The sequence below is a fragment of the Cydia fagiglandana genome, chromosome 11 (genome assembly GCF_963556715.1).
Source record: "Cydia fagiglandana chromosome 11, ilCydFagi1.1, whole genome shotgun sequence".
Classification (NCBI taxonomy): domain Eukaryota; kingdom Metazoa; phylum Arthropoda; class Insecta; order Lepidoptera; family Tortricidae; genus Cydia; species Cydia fagiglandana.
Window position 1 is genome coordinate 7,727,792 of NC_085942.1, and position 7,699 is coordinate 7,735,490.

General features: G+C 34.9%; 1 protein-coding gene across 4 annotated transcripts in view; it reads right to left on the reverse strand.

The window, feature by feature from the left end:
- Nucleotides 1–3,828, reverse strand: part of LOC134668835 (rab11 family-interacting protein 4) — a 146,689-nt gene extending 142,861 nt beyond the window's left edge. For 2 of the 4 annotated variants that reach the window (XM_063526303.1, XM_063526302.1), the window contains exon 1: nucleotides 3,533–3,827. The gene's annotated coding sequence lies outside the window, so the exon portion shown is untranslated. Of the gene's footprint in view, nucleotides 1–3,532 lie in introns of all 4 variants that reach the window. The other 2 variants (XM_063526305.1, XM_063526304.1) reach the window with 2 other exon arrangements.
- Between the last annotated feature and the right edge of the window lie 3,871 nt (nucleotides 3,829–7,699).

Sequence of the window (7,699 nt, forward strand, 5' to 3'; positions counted from 1 at the left end):
GAGTGAACATGGACCGGTATAAGATTTAATTTGAAAAGCACCGTTGTTGTGTAGTCTTTCGTAAAAGGTTTGTTACGTATGGGCATTTCTATTTAAAATTGTACCAAACATTTTTGTGTTACAATTGGGAATTTTTATATTATTTCTATTCAGAATCACGAGTTCTTTCCATTTTTACTGAGAAAAAAGTGTCTTCACAATTTTTGGTCTGTTTGGTTACGATTTTCAATACAACTTTCTATGAAATTTTGGGGACACTTTTTTTCTCGTATTAGGACCAAAAGAGCTCGTGATTCTGAGTGGAAAAAATTTAAAAATTCCAAAATCCCAAAAAAATGCAAGTGGGTAACTTTAAATAGAAATGCCCGTATGCACAGTCTATAGGAGGTAAATCTACGTCGTGCGACTCGTGCGCACACGCCGCTTGCCTCGTGATGTGGATTAAGAAAGTGATTTAGGAATGTTTGAGGATACCAAATTACATTTATAATTTATATTAATCTATATATACTCGGGTAACCATTCCCACATAGGCTTATGATTTTAACTACAGAAAGTACAAGTTTCCAAAATGTAAAAAGAAATCTCAGATAATTCAGAAAAAAATGACGTAGTTAGAATAGAATGTGTAAGTTTCCAAAATGTTAAAATAAATTCTCGGAAATTTCAAAAAAAATGGGAGATTTCGATACCTACCTATACACAAAATATGAGAAGTAAGTAGGTAGGTAGAAAAAAGATAAACAATCTTTATTGAAAAACACTTTTGAAAAATAAGTCACGGAAAATATGTAACAATTATAAATCATATATACGATTATTTACTTTTGCTTTCATAAGTCATATAGAGGGTCAAGCAAATCTTGTCAGCAGAAAAAGGCGCGAAATTCAAATTTTCTATGAGATGATATCCCTTCGCGCCTACAATTTTCAAATTTGCCGCCTTTTTCTACTGACAAGATCTGCTTGACCAAGTATAGTTACTAATTTTTAAAAAGGGGTTTTTTAATTTATAAGACCGCGTAGTCTTTTTCTAATGTTAATAAAATCGAACTAGGTATAGGTAATAAAAACAACGCTGGCACAGACAACTCATTGTAATGTCTATTAGTTAATAGATTTATTGAACCACATCTTAGTTTTTTTCCACGTATTTCACAGAATCGAGTTAGCACAATTTATTGTACCTACGTGCCGTTTTTTCTGTCGAAGAAATCGTCATACTTTACGTAATCGCAACTAACAATTGGTTCGTTTAGCAACAAAAACAAAACGAACGGCCGCACCCGGTTACGAACGGTCTTGCTCGTATAACCTGCAAAATGGAATTCTAAATTGGTCGTTAATAACTGAAAACAATGTGTACCTATGCATAAAAACAACACAACACAAGACAAGAGAATTAGTATACGGTAGGTGGCGCAAAGAAAAAATGTGAAAATAATAATATAGGTAATATATATATATATATTATTATTTTCACATTTATTCTTTGCGCCACCTACCGTATACTAATTCTCTTATCTCCCATAAGCGATCTCTTCTAAGCAACCTTTGGGTTGTCTGGAAGAGATCGCTCTTAAGCGATAAAACCGCCTGTTGTTACCTCTATTGTCTTTGTTATTGTTAACAACTAAGCAATTAAGCATAGGCATGTTTTTTTTAAATTGAGCTAATTTATCATTCTGCTTCATTGTAAAAAATTAGTTATAGATAAAAAAATACTTCACAAATACAGTTTAAAATTACGTACAATTTAACAATTGTTGTCGTTTACAGTACCAATCATTAAGTACTTTTTTTACTGTATCACCCGGTGAGTCAGAGATCTGTTTTACCGCACACAGATATCGGAAATGGCCGGTCATTTGTACGTGATGCCACGCAACAGGTAACACAGGATTTTTACAATTTCCAGCTGTTTATCTGTAATACAGTGGAAAATATTGACCTTTTAGAAACTACGTGGAAGAAGAAAATGAACTTCAAAGTCTAGACATGTACCTACATTAAAGTGAATTTGTTCTTCGTGCTACAATTCCGCTTGTAACAGTCACAATGGCTTACAAAAGCAGCCACTAGCTTTTCGGGTGGACATGCACTAATTGTCAGAGAACCATACTTTCAAATTATAATTAAAGCGGATACTGAAAGGAAATAACATAACCAACATTTACATACACATAACATATGCTTTTATATTATTTAAAGAAAGGCAGTGAAATTACTGTTATATCACATGGCAACAAAAAAGGTAAACATGGGTTAGTGACGCCGGTAATACCTAACAATACCGTACTTAGTTTAAGTTTTTTTACCAAAATGAAACATATTTTTACTACATACGGATTCCCATTTGTAACTATATTAGATGGTTTCTAAAACCGGAAACATATTTTTATTACAAACGGATTTCCTTTTGTAAGGATAGGAGATGGTTTCTAAAACTCGTTATAAGTAATGGCAGTCAAACCAATTAAGTAACAGAACTTTATCAACTTTACCACTACGCTTTAATAAAAAAAAATTTTCTTCAATCGTAAAATTGATAGAGAGATAGAACCATTTGGAAATTTTGGGACAAAGATCGCAATCTTTGGTCTATATGTATTATACGTTTACCGTTACGTTTTACTATATAAATAAAATAGACGAACGTAGATAGAGAGAGAGAAAAGTCTGTAAATAGAAATTAACATTCAAATTGTAGAGATGTTTTTCTATACTCCGATTCCGAACTCTGATATACATTTAATGTAAGTCATTAATGCCATTTGGTGCGTAGGTACATAAAATGATAAAAAAACTGTTGTGTTGTAGAGTATAAAACAGGTAGAGTCAATATTTGCAGATATTAAAAAAGTCAAGTCAAAGCAACGATCTAATTTCAGCTTTAACATCATTGAATTATGATTTAATTTAGAATGTACCAATATTTGTACTTAATTCTATTTGGTTTATAAAAAAACGATGCACCCTATTTTAGGTAAGCATTCCCGTTGCACTTGACTGCGTTCCCACAATTGACGCACCTGATACTTTTTTTTACATTTTCTACAAAATTGAACCTTATTTCAAACAAGTTACGGTTGAAATGATAATTTAGGGCCTGTAGTTTGGCAATGTTTTGGTTGCTCAATACATTTTATATAAACTTATTATAGCGTTATCGACTCTATGAATTAAAGATGAAAATAATATGTTACGTGCACGAATAAATTGCCTAATAGCCCTTATTAAAGATGGCATTTGACTAAAGTAAGCTGTTATTTTTCATCTCTAAAGAAAAACAAGTTTGTGTAATAATAACATAATAATAAACAGCATATTTTATGTGTTTATTTTGGTCACCAATTGGTAAATATCCGGTTCGAAGGACCACTATGAAATTTAATGCGTTGTATTTATTGATGTTACTTCCATTTGGTAAATTTATGGGCCATAACAATAAAAGAAATATTGAAGTGCCTTATCCATGGGCACTCTATGGGTATTTAAAAGAAAGGGCATAGAAAAAAGACAAAGCGCATACCTTCGGCACTAATCGTCTCCAAAACGTAAAAGAAACGGCACCGACGAAGCCTCCTATTCAAGGACCGTACACACAACACAAGAAAACTTGTTGTCACTGTTTCGAAACACCACTTAAAACACTCGCAACAACAAACCCAGGAACCACTTATACAAATCACAATTCTTCCTTGCAGTTATCAAATAAACTTGCAGTTATCAGTTAAACTTGCTGAAAAAACCGGTTTTCATTTACGTGAATATTTATCATATCGCGGAGCGGTACACCTGTATATCGCTAGCGCTCCGCGGTGACTGACTACTGCGGGACAGGGACAGCGCGATGATGCTAGAGAGAGATACACGGTGCCGTGGGAGGGACGGATCAAGAGCGCCCACTGGGCTGCTTTCATCAAAATACCAGAATTGTTTAGATTCATGATATGCGAGACATTTGTGCTAACGATTGACTTTAATGCGAAAATGCAATAATGAGACAAGCAATTACTAAAGTAGCGGCTCTAAGTATCGTTTATTAGAGATCTAATTAAATGTTGTATAATGTGCGCAATTATCGCAAAGAATTTGTTAATGGTTAGAACCGAGAGTGATTACTCTGAGAACGTGAATCACTGATGTATTGACGAATGTGTCTAATGTATATTACTTTTAGCATTTATTGAATCAGTTTTACCATCAGACTCGTTTTTGTGTATAGCATAAAACTAAATTATATTAGAAATACGATGTTATACTTTAGTATTTAGTCTTCGAAATTTTATACCTACTGTATTATACGTAGAAAACGCAAAGAAAATCTTTCATAACTTTTATGGCATTAACAGTAAGTACCTATTTAGTGAATAGGCAAATGTTTAAGAAAAATTATATCCCAATTTATAGGTTTATCTTAACAATTACTTATAATCCAATTTTATAAAACAAATACTTAAAAATACTCCGTATAAATTACTTATTTTGAATTAAATACCCAAATTACAAAATTCTAGCTATCTTTTTCAATCTAATCCCTCTCTTTGTTATAATATAATAGGTATTTCGAACGTATACTTCGATTAAGGTTATTCTATTTTATTGGATTTACCTTTTTCAACTAAAAAAATAAATAATTTTTTTTTTGTCCAGCACGGTTCGGCCATGTGAACCACCGTGCGACCGTACCTCCTGTTACCTGGCACCGGCGCTCACGGCCCCGCGCGTCTCCATTTTACAACTTTACAGAATTCACAACTTATGAGAAACCCTAATTATCTTATCTTATCTGCGCTGGACCACTTATAGGTAGGGTTTTAAATTTTTTTGTTGGTAAGCTTATTAGCGTGCTTGTAGAATTATTGGCATGCTTTTTAACATTTGATCCTGTTTTTTTCTAGAATTAAGGTGGTTCAAGTAATTTGAGCCTTTGCCTTCGTCAAAATCTAAAATATATAAGTCGGACCAAGCTAATGGTAACATTCCATTTCTAACCGCAGCTGCACTACCGGTACTGAACGCGTCGCTGTCATTGTCAATTTCCATAGTAAAATTGACAGTAATGCAGCTGCGGTTAGAAATGGAATGTTAGCCTTAGAGTGACATTCCATTTCCAACTGCAGCTGCAATACTATTCATTTTACTATGGAAACGCGTCGCTGTCATTGTCAATTTCCATAGAAAATGAACAGCATTGCAGCTGCAGTTGGAAATGGAATGTCACTTTAACTCTGCTCTGCATGGTATGTGCAATGACAAAATGCAGCAATATTAACACTAGCATAGAGAAATATAGAGAGCGCACTCTATGTATTGTTTTCTATATGACTGGTCAAATTTCTATAGAAGTCATAATTACACTTCCTCACTTTGCACTGTCCAAGTGGGTGCCTAGTCAGCTTGGACGGGTTCTATCCCGTTATTTAAGCTTCGAACATAACAAGTGATAATAAGGCCCACTCGCACCATTCCACTTACCCGGGGTTAACCGGTTAAACCTGGAGTTACCATGGTTACCAGTACAATTTGACACTGGCTTAACGATTCAACCGCTTAACCCGGGGGTAAGTGGACTTAAGCAAAGTTATCATAATATTAGCTCAGGTCAGGGCTATAAGAAGCAACAGGTTGCAAGGCAATTGGGGGCTGTCACCGCTCAGACAGTTTTAATGCTAATAGGGGTAGGGTTGCCATAATTAGTGACTGATAACTGATAAGGGACAGTGGTATCCTACAGCGCTATTAATTAATAAATAAATAAATATTATTGGACATTTTTACACAAATTGTCTAAGCCCCACGGTAAGCTCAACAAGGCTTGTGTTATGGGTACTGCAGACAACGATATATATAATATGTATAGAAATATTTAAATAGGTACATAGAAAACAACCATTAGCCCTTACCAGTATTCGAAACCGGGACCATCGGTTTCATACTCTTCATAGGCAGGGTCACTGTCACTACCCACTAGGCCATACCGGTCGACAAAATACGGGAAATTAATATACGGGACAAAACCGGGACCAGTAAAAATACGGGACGTGATACTTAAATACGGTGACAGTCCCGTATATACGGCACGGTAGGGGTAGCCAAATGACAATCGCTTATATAATTTACCACATTTTAGAAATTTATACGTATACGTATTGAAATGGGTCTATTCATAATTAATTACGTTATTTCAAATTAGGGGGGGGGGGGTCTGGACATCGGACATAGCATGAAGTAGGAGGAAATGGGGTCATTTGAAGCATGGGTTTTGGATGATAGATTATAGAGGGGGGGGGGGGTCAAAATCGTCATTCGATGACGTAATTTATGGACAGCCCCAATGCTTAAGTGAAGGTATGTAACGTCATTTTGATAATTATTAATTTTTGATTAACAATAGGTTAGATGACAAGTTATTCAAAGGTTAACCGGAAGAAATCCCTTAAAGGGATAAGTTCGCCTTTGTACTGCCTATCCTGTGCCATAAATTTGTGTTTTGTACAATAAAGAGTTTATACATACATACATATTATGAAAGGATCATATGTATATTTATAAATTGAGTAATCTAACTAAAATCTTAATGTGATACTGATAATAATAGTCGGTCTAAGCTAACTCTGCAGCGCCTTGGCAAGCGACAAAGTGTAACAATGCCATTATAAACTTCATATTTCATAATTCCTATTTTTATTTGTGTATGACCGAAACCGAAGGTTCGCTTTTCGCTAGTTTCGGCTGAAAACGAATCTTCGCCCCAATTTTTTTTTTGCCGAAACCGAAACTGCGGTTAGTTGTAATGTAATGTAGGTAAACATGGAATAAACAGATTTTATAACGGCTGTAAAACAAAGAATTTCCCTATAGTAAACTTGCCTATTGAAAAACGATTCAAACCTATCGATAAATAAAATACGACGAAGTTCAGCACGTGTGGTTTTGATTAATTCATTATTTATTGAGAATTAAACATGTGCATGACCGCTCACGTTTCGCCGCACATGATGACAAAAATATTTGCTCTAAAATACAGTGGAATCAGTTTATTATGACTCCGCATATACCTACTGACCAACCGCTTACTATGACATAATTACTGTGCGAAGTTTGGTTTTCATATAATGTATTAATGGAAACCTCACGTGTATTTTTCTACAGTGAACGAAACTAAGAAAAAAAAAACCTACCACATAAGTATAATACGTTTTCTCGGTTTCTTTAAGGTGGCCACTGACGAGCCTTCCAACAGTCCAAATAGCGTGGCTGCAATCCAAAATCGGTCCGTGAATGTCAAAAACGTACAATGTTTAATATTAGGATGCCTTCCATTTGGATGAATCCATTGTAACGGCATCCATTTGGAAGGCTCGTCAGTGGCCTGCTTTAAACATATATAGATCTTCACTCTGCACTTCAAAATAGCGAGTCTATTTAACGAAAATATAAAATTAAGCACGATTTTCTATATACAAGACTATTTATCTTAAAATTAGGTCAAATGAAAAAAAAAACAATAAAATACACGTGAGGTTGTGTGGGGGGAGGGGGGGGTTGCCAAAAACCTCACTCTCAATATCACCAAGGGGGACGGGGGGTCAAAAAGTAGCCGAAAACACCTCGCGTGATTTGTGCACAACCCCTAATCTATTTCAAATGTGCTACATTACTCATTATTTACCTAGAGGGCAATATTAGGATC